The sequence below is a fragment of the Rutidosis leptorrhynchoides genome, chromosome 7 (genome assembly GCF_046630445.1).
Source record: "Rutidosis leptorrhynchoides isolate AG116_Rl617_1_P2 chromosome 7, CSIRO_AGI_Rlap_v1, whole genome shotgun sequence".
NCBI classification, from domain to species: domain Eukaryota; kingdom Viridiplantae; phylum Streptophyta; class Magnoliopsida; order Asterales; family Asteraceae; genus Rutidosis; species Rutidosis leptorrhynchoides.
In genome coordinates, this window is record NC_092339.1 from 290,343,657 (window position 1) to 290,355,946 (window position 12,290).

Below are 12,290 nucleotides of genomic sequence, written 5' to 3' on the forward strand. Positions count from 1 at the left end.
GCTCCTGGTACTAGATCAATCTGAAACTCCACTGCTCTTGGTGGGGGTAATCCTGGCAGTTCGTCTGGAAAGACGTCGGGAAATTCGTTCACAATTCGTACATCATCTACGCTTTTCTCCTCCATTTCCAACTTCTTTACGTGCGCCAGAACAGCAAAACGCCCCTTTTTCATAACCTTTTGTACCTTAATGCAACTAATAAGGTTCAGATTTGGGCTACATCTGTAACACTCAAATATTTATGGTACATAGAGTTAAAATGATGTACGTAGCGTGGTATAAATTTAAAAGCAGACAGTCTGTGCAGAGCCTTGTGCGCGCCGCGCAGGGTTAAGGGTGCACGCCACGCACCATGCCTGCGACAGATTTCTGTCTTTTTCTAATTTGAATTAAATGAGGGGCTTTTTGGTCATTTCACTTGAGGCCGGATCTGAGGCCATATCAGCTGGATTGGATGTAGTTTTGGATCACTTTCACATCCACAAACACTCCCATCTTATCTTAGAGAGAGAGAGAGAGAGAGAGAGAGAGTTCTAGAGAGAGGAAGCTTGAATGAATGATGAAGATGGTGATTTTTGCCCAAATTGAAAGCGAGTTTTGGTTCTCCTTGGTGTTTCTTGTTACTAGCTCGGTTTTGGAGTTGAGGTAAACCCTAGATTCGATTTAATTACTTTAATTTTGATTTGGGGTTAGGGTTTGAGCTAGTTAGGGTTATAAACCCCATTTCTTCTGAAATTTGGGGGTTATGGGTATTGTTAGTGTAATTAAACCCAATTATTGTGGGTTTAGGATTAGATGACAAATTTGGAAGCATTTGTCATTGGTTTGGGTGTTAATCACTAGATTGTAAGTGTGTTGGTGATTTAGATGTTCATAAGAACATGTTAGTTGGTTAAAATGGGTGTTAACCTTGATTTGGAGTCAAACTAAGATATGAGGTCAATATTTCATGAATCAAGTATATAAATGTTTGATTTAGGTGTTAATTGGTGTTTTGAAAATATAATCACTAGTCGTTAGTGATTTTGGGCGTTTTCGGGACATATGTCAAAATGGGTGAAATGAATTGGGTTAAATTTGGTAATGACACTAAGTTTGGATTAATTGGATGATAAGCACTTTTGTTAAGTGTTTAACGGCGTTTGATATGATTACTACCTAAGTAGTAATTTAGTGTTAAGACCTAGGTTGGTTTAAATGGCGTCAAGTATAATTTAGGTTAAATTGTACTTGTTGAATGGGTCGGAATTACCATCCGTAGTGGTAATTGGTGAAGTCCACTTTAGGCGTCTAAATGGGCGGATTGTGGAAGTAGGTATAAACCCTCGGTTAAGGGTGTTGAAGTCGAATTCTCTTGTAGAGAATGTATGTTGATTGTGTGTATATCTATATGCGTATTATAGGTAAAAGCTTGCTCGGTTGCGTTTGGAGGCGGTTTACATATATGATTTGTGCGGGCATCTCGAGGTGAGTGGAATGATTATACATGTGTGTATATAATGTGTCTATTTGTAGGGCGGGGAAGGGGCCGGGGTATATGTTGTTTATACCACCAAGAGTTAGTTATATATTTCGTTGTACACTAACGATGGATATTTCGTTGTCCAAATTGCCCAAGAGTTAGTGATATATTTCGTTGTACACTAACGATTGCTTGAACGGATATTTTGTTGTCCGTGTCACCTCGGGGTTAGTGATATATTTCGTTGTACACTAACGGTTGTTATGAACACTGATGGGAAATTCGAAGTACCATTCCCTTGTGTGTTGGTTAACCTTAATTACGTGTTGTAATGTAGCATAATATATTATTCGAGTTATATATGCTATTGTTGTGCTAGCTTGTGGTCTTGAAGATTGTAGCGTTATACTTTGCGATGGTATGCTATATAAATTACTAGCGTGTATGAGGTATTTGTGTAAGTGTTTGCAAGTAGGTATATTATATATGTATATGTATAATTATTGCATTCACTAAGCGTTAGCTTACCCTCTCGTTGTTTACCTTTTTACAGGTATCGTGTTATGAAGCTAGTTAGTCGTTAGACTAGATGTGTAGGAGCGCTGGGGCTCGACGGGGTAGCTATTGGATATTTGGACGCGGTTTGGGGATTTGGTAGTCCTTGGGATTATGCTATTGGTATCGGGTTGGGTTATAGAGTCCTAACTCGTCTAAGTGTAAATTGGGATTGAAACTTGTATTTTGTACGAAAGTCGTAAAATGGCCGACGTGGGCCCGGTGTCGTAAAACTCATTTTATTATTCGAACGCGTTAGTCTTGTTTATTATAATGTGTTATGAAAAGCGTTTCGTCTAAAAGTGTCGGGAAGTGGGAGATCTTTAATCAAAATTTGGAAAATCTGGACAGAGGCTGTCAGGCCTTGTGCGCGCCGCGCACCCTTCTGAAATAAATAAATAAAAAAAATCTTTTGCTGCGTATTCGATTGGATAATGGGTTGAGTCGTTACAAGTGGTATCAGAGCATAGTCTAAGGGAATTAGGTGACCTTGGAATAGGTGCCTAGTCTTAGACTTATTGGCGGTTATGTATTATTTGCGGGACTTGTAGAAATACGGTTTGGATTGAGACTTGTTAGTGCCTTAGAGTAGGTGACTAACTAGGACTTGTGTTTGTCCAAAGTGTGATTATATGGGGCCTTATTTCGCGTGTAAATTAGTGCCTTATATAGCTAGTGCCTAATGTAAGCAGGCGAACTTGGACATTGTTTTAGTGATAGTCACCTAGGATGTAGGTTGACTTGTGGCTGCGGTGTACTTGTGTACAATTATTATTATATTATATATAGGTGTATATATACAGGTACCTTTTGTGCGGTATCCTAGGGATGAATCTATTGGAGAGATTCGTATGTTTGGTGGTTTTGAGTGATCAAGTTCACGATAAGAACTTTGGTCATTCGGGTACTAGGAGTTATCGCGTGTTATCTTGTGTGAATGTTGCGTCAGTCCGGGTAAAGTACTTTGCGTGACCATGTGAAAATGGTAAGGTACGCATTTGTAATAGTGACAGATCACCATTATTACGAAAGTGTATCTTGACTTCAAGCATGACATGACGAGTACCGAACGGAGGAAACGTGGCATGGTTGGGGTAGATTCGGGATAAATTAGGAATCTTCTATCGGTTCCTAGGATATAGTTGTCTCGGGTGATGTGCTTGTAGTCACATCAGGTTCGTTGCGGGTCGGGAAGTGTTACGGTGGATTCGATTAGTTATGTGAGTGAGCAAACTCACGAGTTCGGCGCGTACTTAGTCACCCTATGTAGTGGGTGCACTATTGAGATTGTCATTTGTTGTAGTTATCCATCGTAACTAGGATGACCAATTTATATGCGTGCGTGTGTGCGTCGAGGACTTGAATTTCGTGAAGGAATGCGACAAGTCTAATGATTTTAGTCGGGTTGCACTCGGTAGAGTGTGTGTGGTTAGAGAATCGTGATAGGATTCTAATTATGAGTCGCCTTGGAATTGGCGAATCGAGGAGTCTTCGGGTCATTAAACTCATGGGAGTGGGTGATAATGCTAAAAACGAACATATATTTCATAGCATTATTCCTCAAGAAAGACAAGCTTTTAGTTGAAATTGTTCTATTTACAAGTGATATTCGTTTAAATAATAAAAGGTGAAGACAAAAGACAGATTCGACGAATTGAAGACGCAAACGACCAAAAAGCTCAAAAGAACAAAAGACAATCAAAAAGGTTCCAATTATTGATAAGAAACGTCTCGAAATTACAAGAGTACAAGATTCAAAACGCAAAGTACAAGATATTAAATTATACGCGAGGACGTTCGAAAATCCGGAACCGGGACTAGAGTCAACTCTTAACGCTCGACGCAACGGACTAAAAATTACAAGTTAACTATATATATAAATATAATATAATATATAATTAATTATATTAATTATATATATATTATATATATATAATAAAAACCGTCGGCAGCCAGAAACTCCAAGGGAGTAAATTGAAAATACCTCTCCGCGACTCGCGGAGTTTGAAGGGCTTTTTGCCGCGAGTCGCGGAGCCCCAAATTTCATTCCAGGCTATAAATCAACCCGAATTCTGATCAAAATATATCACATTTTTTTATCTCTCTCTCAATATATACGAGTAATATATATTTATATTTATAATTTATATTTTAATTTTAATTATAATTCTAATAATAAGGGTATGTTAGCGAATGTTGTAAGGGTGTAAGTCGAAATTCTGTCCGTGTAACGCTACGCTATTTTTAATCATTGTAAGTTATGTTCAACCTTTTTATATTAATGTCTCGTAGCTAAGTTATTATTATGCTTGTTTAAAACGAAGTAATCATGATGTTGGGCTAATTACTAAAATTGGGTAATTGGGCTTTGTACCATAATTGGGGTTTGGACAAAAGAACGACACTTGTGGAAACTAGACTATGGGCTAATAATGGGCTTTATATTTGTTTAACTAAATGAAAGTTTGTTAATGTTAATATAAAGATTTACAATTGGGCGTCCCTATAAATTACCATATACACTCGATCGGACACGATGGGCGGGGTATTTATATGTACGAATAATCGTTCATTTAACCGGACACGGGAATGGATTAATAGCCACTAGAATAATCAAAACAGGGGTGAAATTACATTCAAGGGTAATTGGTGTAATTGTTAACAAAGTAGTAAAACCTTGGTTTACACGCAGTCGATAACCTGGTGTATTCATTAAACAAAGTATTAAAACCTTGTTACAATTCGAATCCCCAATTAGTTGGAATATTTATCTTCGGGTATAATAATAATTTGACAAGGACACTTGCAATTTATATTTATGACTGATGGACTGTTATGGACAAAAACCAGACGGACATATTGAATAATCCAGGACAAAGGACAATTAACCCATGGGCATAAAACTAAAATCAACACGTCAAACATCATGATTACGGAAGTTTAAATAAGCATAATTCTTTTATTTCATATTTAATTTCCTTTATTTTATATTTAATTGCACTTCTAATTATCGCACTTTTATTTATTGTTATTTTATTTTATCGCACTTTTAATTATCGTACTTTTAATTATCGCAATTTTATTTTATCGCATTTTTATTATTCGCAATTTCATTATCGTTATTTACTTTACGCTTTAATTTGAAGTCTTGTATTTATTTTATATTTTACATTAGGTTTTAACTGCGACTAAAGTTTTAAAATCGACAAACCGGTCATTAAACGGTAAAAACCCCCCTTTATAATAATAATATTACTTATATATATATTTGTACTTTTATAAAAGTAAACTAATATAGCGTTGAGCTTTGCTTAAAGATTTCCCTGTGGAACGAACCGGACTTACTAAAAACTACACTACTGTACGATTAGGTACACTGCCTATAAGTGTTGTAGCAAGGTTTAAGTATATCCATTCTATAAATAAATAAATATCTTGTGTAAAATTGTATCGTATTTAATAGTATTTTCTGCTAAAATTTAATAGTATTTTATACCCCCCTGCTTTGACATCAGTGGGACCCATATGATGATGATTGTGTTAGTGTGTTGTGGATTATAGGGTAACACTCCGAACGGAATACACCTTGTTGTTGTGGTTGTACCGATATGTGGAAGGGCGTAAGACTTGGTGTTTTCAAGCACCTCTCAGCGTTAGATGGAAGTTTTTTCCGTTAGGCTATATCGATTGGCTTTGTGGAAATTACGGGTAGCGTGTGATTGCTAGGAACTTTCGATAATACAATAAACCGTAAGGTTTGTCGAGTAGGTATAACTTCGGGTCATTATTGTGGAGAGACGGGTGACATCGGGTGTGTGTAACCCAAGGTTCGAGATTCTAAAATTCGGTAGGTTACGGAGGGAGTTTGCATGACACGGCGTTAGGTACCTTCTTATACCTGCTAGTGTGATGTTCAACTCCGGTGATGGTGTGATCGTTATGCATAGGGTGCCCGTGAGATACCCTTAGAGGCAGCGGAGATTACAATAGTGATCGACGGGTGATAGTGATTCGACGATTACGAAAGTCGAAGTTTAAGAGCATTGCGGTAAATACTTCTTATGAAGTGATGGGTGAGCGCATCTTATTACTCTTAAGTGATAGACGGGTGAAGATTACCGGTGGACCGGTGATGGATTTAATGGTCGGTTAGACCAAAGGTTATGATGAAGTGTTGATATTGCGGTCAATATAATTAATGTGTCGGATTGGTCACTCTTCCCCATGAGAGTGAGCAATAGTTGATAAAAGTTTGTTGCGTGGAAGGTCGGGTGACCTAGACCGAGATGCACAACTGATTAATCGGAGTGGCGTATGCCTAGGCTTAGAGGCGTACATAGGATTTTGGTGGAGTTCGCTTTGCGAACGATGAAGGGCTGTTAGTTGTTAATCGTGGTATAAAGGTGCGATGCCGTCGCCTGTACAACATCTCCAGTGATTGTGCATGACGGCTCTGAGAGCGTAAAGTAAATTTACGGTGGTTTGGTGTGGATGATCAACGATGAGGGTGATCAGATGTTTCGTGAAATGGGAATTCCGCAGGATATTATCATCTTGGCGGTGAGAAATGGAGCTAAATCCTAAGTGGGAGAGTTTCTTTTACTGATGTAACAAGGAAGCTTCATTGGTGTTTGTATGGTGAAATGTCGGGGTGTACCCTGCTAAGCCTCAATAGGTGTTCAGAGTTCCTAACGAGGAAGAGCGACGGGTTTTTGATGTCGATTCGAGATCGTGCATTACGATTGTGAGTTATTATTTGGGAATGTTATGCGTGAAGATTGTGATGATGGGATCGAAGGAAGTGTAAGACTTCCTATGTAAGGTGGTCGTATAGTACCAATGTGCGGTACGAGACCAAAGGTGAAGTTTGAGATCCCGGAGTGAGAGAATGAAGAGGTCGTTGCGGGTGCTCCCGTATTGAAAAATCTGGGTTGGTGTGAAACTCGGGTAGTACTGTTGAGGGAGTATGAGTTTGATATCATGGCGAATGCTGTATTTTCCCTATCGGGAAATGTGATATTAGAAATTTTCAGTGGATTATTCCACTTTATGGACGATTGTGAGGCAAGAGTGTCGGTATTGATTATCTCACGTAGAGACACGCGGATGTTGTTTGGTTACACAAGTGTGTACCCTAGTGAAGTGACCCGTAGGTCGCATCAAAATGTCGAGACCATCCCTAACGGACGGTCTAGGTAAGAAGGTTCACCCGGATTTGGTGACTATTTTGTGAGTCGTCTGGCTAATTGTGGAAATTTTTTGTTGATGTTTCGTCTAACTCGCGGTGTACTATTGTCGTCCTGGATTAATCCAGTGACATATAGTCGTGTGCGGATTGATTGGTGGGAAGGTGGTACCCCTGAAGTGATTATTTTGGGATTCCCGAAAATTCTTCGTTGAAGGAATGATCCGGTGTGGAGCCAGAGGAAGCTAGGTTCTTGGTCCAGATAATATTCATGAATGATCGGTTAAGTAGTACGTTTAAGAACCGATGGAGTACTGAGTTTTAAGGAAGCGTGACGACGATGGTTGTCGGTGAATTGTTCTACTTTGGGTTGAGTGTGAAATGTATTGTACGAGTTGGGTACTCGGTGTAGGCGCAAACGGTTGTTTTGACTCGATGGTTGATTACCCGATATTGATGTAAAATGTGATGCGTTAGTGTACGAGGCGAGGATTCGGATGCGTGATTACTACATGTGTGACCTCGCGTTGGAAGCGGGAAGGTTCAAGGGGGAGTGCTTAACTTCTAGTATGTGGTGCGGATCACGAGGACGTGATCGATTCTAAGTGGGGGAGAGTTGTAACACTCAAATATTTATGGTACATAGAGTTAAAATGATGTACGTAGGGTGGGTGAAGCGTGGTATAAATTTAAAAGCAGACAGTCTGTGCAGACCCTTGTGCGCGCCGCGCAGGGTTAAGGGTGCGCGCCGCGCACCATGCCTGCGACAGATTTCTGTCTTTTTCCAATTTGAATTAAATGAGGGGCTTTTTGGTCATTTCACTTGAGGCCGGATCTGAGGCCATATCAGCTGGATTGGATGTAGTTTTGGATCACTTTCACATCCACAAACACTCCCATCTTATCTTAGAGAGAGAGAGAGATAGTTCTAGAGAGAGGAAGCTTGATTGGATGATAAAGATGGTGATTTTTGCCCAAATTGAAAGCGAGTTTTGGTTCTCCTTGGTGTTTCTTGTTACTAGCTCGGTTTTGGAGTTGAGGTAAACCCTAGATTCGATTTAATTACTTTGATTTTGATTTGGGGTTAGGGTTTGAGCTAGTTAGGGTTATAAACCCCATTTCTTATGAAATTTGGGGGTTATGGGTATTGTTAGTGTAATTAAACCCAATTATTGTGGGTTTAGGGTTAGATGACAAATTTGGAAGCATTTGTCATTGGTTTGGGTGTTAATCACTAGATTGTAAGTGTGTTGGTGATTTAGATGTTCATAAGAACATGTTAGTTGGTTAAAATGGGTGTTAACCTTGATTTGGAGTCAAACTAAGATATGAGGTCAATATTTGATGAATCAAGTATATAAATGTTTGATTTAGGTGTTAATTGGTGTTTTGAAAATATAATCACTAGTCGTTAGTGATTTTGGGCGTTTTCGGGACTTATGTCAAAATGGGTGAAATGAATTGGGTCAAATTTGGTAATGACACTAAGTTTGGATTAATTGGATGATAAGCACTTTTGTTAAGTGTTTAACGGCGTTTGATATGATTACTACCTAAGTAGTAATTTAGTGTTAAGACCTAGGTTGGTTTAAATGGCGTCAAGTATAATTTAGGTTAAATTGTACTTGTTGAATGGGTCGGAATTACCATCCGTAGTGGTAATTGGTGAAGTCCACTTTAGGCGTCTAAATGGGCGGATTGTGGAAGTAGGTATAAACCCTCGGTTAAGGGTGTTGAAGTCGAATTCTCTTGTAGAGAATTTATGTTGATTGTGTGTATATCTATATGCGTATTATAGGTAAAAACTTGCTCGGTTGCGTTTGGAGGCGGTTTACATATATGATTTGTGCGGGCATCTCGAGGTGAGTGGAATGATTATACATGTGTGTATATAATGTATCTATTTGTAGGGCGGGGAAGGGGCCGGGGTATATGTTGTTTATACCACCAAGAGTTAGTGATATATTTCGTTGTACACTAACGATGGATATTTCGTTGTCCAAATTGCCCAAGAGTTAGTGATATATTTCGTTGTACACTAACGATTGCTTGAACGGATATTTCGTTGTCCGTGTCACCTCGGGGTTAGTGATATATTTCGTTGTACACTAACGGTTGTTATGAACACCGATGGGACATTTGAAGTACCATTCCCTTGTGTGTTGGTTAACCTTAATTACGTGTTGTAATGTAGCATAATATATTATTCGAGTTATATATGCTATTGTTGTGCTAGCTTGTGGTCTTGAAGATTGTAGCGTTATACTTTGCGATGGTATGCTATATAAATTGCTAGCGTGTATGAGGTATTTGTGTAAGTGTTTGCAAGTAGGTATATTATATATGTATATGTATAATTATTGCATTCACTAAGCGTTAGCTTACCCTCTCGTTGTTTACCTTTTTACAGGTATCGTGTTATGAAGCTAGTTAGTCGTTAGACTAGATGTGTAGGAGCGCTGGGGCTCGATGGGGTAGCTATTGGATATTTGAACGCGGTTTGGGGATTTGGTAGTCCCCGGGATTATGCTCTTGGTATCGGGTTGGGTTATAGAGTCCTAACTCGTCTAAGTGTAAATTGGGATTGAAACTTGTATTTTGTACGAAAGTCGTAAAATGGCCGACGTGGGCCCGGTGTCGTAAAACTTGTTTTATTATTGGAACGCGTTAGTCTTGTTTATTATAATGTGTTGTGAAAAGCGTTTCGTCTAAAAGTGTCGGGAAGTGGGAGATCTTTAATCAAAATTTGGAAAATCCGGACAGAGGCTGTCCGGCCTTGTGCGCGCCGTGCACCTAAAGGGTTGCGCGCCGCGCACCCTTCTGAAATAAAAAAAAAATCTTTTGCTACGTATTCGATTGGATAACGGGTTGAGTCGTTACAACATCTCTCCCCGTATACAATCAATGGCACACCGTCTTCGCGTGGTATACGAATAATCTTTTCTCCACAGATGACTTTTGCTTTTACTTTGGACAACCAGTCCATGCCAACTATCACATCAAAGCTTCCCAACTTAATGGGTATCAAATCAACCTCAAATTCCACTCTAGCTAAGTTTATAATACCTCCTCGACCAATTTGGTCAACTTTCTCAAGTTTTCCATTGGCTACCTCAACAAGCATATTCTCCTCCAATAGTACTAACGACCAATCTATCTTAGAGCAAAAGTGTCTATCTACATAACTCCTATCAGCACCAGTATCAAACAAGACAGAAGCTAATAGTTTATTAATAGTGAATGTACGTGTGACCAAGTCAGGATCTTCACGGGCATCTTTGGTGTTTGTATTGAAGACTCTTCCACGTGCTGGTCCACCTTCCTTCTTCTTGTTTGGACATTCATTCTTGAAGTGACCCTGCTGGCCGCATTCAAAGCACTTCTTCGGCCCATTCGGATTTATTCTCACAGCTGAGATGTTGATCTTACATTATTTGCCGATTTGTCCAGTCCTCTTACACTTTTCACACACCACATTGGCTCTTGATGGGTAATTTGATTCATCAGGGTGCGCGCCATGCGCATAGCTTCCGGGACATTTGCTGGTTTCGAAGAGGTGACATTTCCCTGAATGGTCTTGGGAAGTCCCCACAAATACCGTTCCATTCACTTAAATTCAGGAGTAACCATCGTGGGGCACATTAAAGCTAACTCCAAGTACCTTCGGTTATAGCCATCAAGGTCAGTTCCTACAACCTTCAGTTCCCAAAACTCATCTTCCATTTTCTAAATTTCGGTTCTGGGGTAGTACTCCTCGATCATAGCCCTCTTAAATTCCTCACATGGTGTAGCATAAGCCTCATCAATTCCCTGAACCTGGGCGAGTGTGTTCCACCAGGTTAAAGCGCCATCCGACAGCGTACAGGAGGCGTACTTAGTTTTGTTCACTTCAGAGCAGTTACTTACACGGAACACAGATTCCAACTTTTCAAACCATCTAGTCAGCCCAACTGGCCCTTCAGTACCACTGAAATTGTGGGGCTTGCAGCTCTGGAATTCCTTATAAGTGCACCCGTTCTGAATGTTCTGGTAAGTCGGTAGTGCTTGGGGGTTGGCATCCGCCATAGCTGCGGCTACTCGAGCAGCTATCATCTCCTCAATCTGTGCTGCTGTGGGTGTTTCCCTTGGAACTCTTCCATTTGCCATTGATCTTCCAAACAAAAATTTCGACTTAAGTCAAAATCCATTATTCAATAATTCATAATGCTATAGTATAAGGTAATCAACATGGAAACAATACAATACATGTTAACTAAGCATGTCAAACGAGTTGTAGATAGCACAAAAACCATCATGTAATAACTTAAATATAATGCCGTACAATAATTCAAACAACAGTAATTCCATTCATTAATAAGAAAGTTTGCATACAACTTCATAAGGTTCGTACAATACTTGAATAAAACATGAAACTACTAACGGGATTACATAACATAATCTAATACAATAGCCCTATGGTGATGGTGGGTAAATGATGTCCATCAGGTGGGTCATCTGGTCCTCGAGCTCAGTTACCCTAGAACGGAGGGTATGCACTTCCCTCGTCAGCTCCTCGACGGTGGGAGATGCCGGTGGGGCAGGTGGTGCAGGTGGCGCCGGTGGTACAGATGGTGCACCAGAAGTAGATGGCGCATAACGAGCGACCTTACGCACGAATGGATCAGCAGGATACGGCACAACCAGCTTACCGGCGGTGACCCTAACCAACAGTCCATGTGCGTTCACGAACGGCTTACCTCCATTAACCCATGCGATAACAGTACCATCGAAGCGGTACCGCTTTTTTGGCGGGGTAGAGGGTGGCTGCGGGCTTCTCCTCAGAGTCCTCCTCAGAATCCTCCTCGGGATCCTCATCACTAGTCTCGTCCGATGACGAGCTATCTAAATCATCCGAAGGTAGTGCAGGTACGTCACGTACGGGTGGATGTGTCTGGCCGGTGGTCATGAGTCGATATCTGCTAGGTGTAATCGGTACGACACGTCCATCGGCGGTGCGTCTGGCCCAATGTCCATGCTCGTTACGGAAGGCACCATATCCGTCTACCCCAGGGATCACAATACCACCGGAATGGTGTTGTGGCCCCGGGA

The 12,290-nt window shown here is 40.3% G+C and overlaps 1 long non-coding RNA gene across 1 annotated transcript; it reads left to right on the plus strand.

Moving 5' to 3' along the window:
* The first annotated feature begins 403 nt into the window (after nt 1–403).
* LOC139857341 (uncharacterized) lies at nt 404–2,080 on the plus strand. Its single transcript, XR_011762484.1, has 3 exons — nt 404–645; nt 1,404–1,467; nt 2,016–2,080. It is a non-coding gene; the product is annotated as an uncharacterized lncRNA (long non-coding RNA).
* Nucleotides 2,081–12,290: the final 10,210 nt, after the last annotated feature.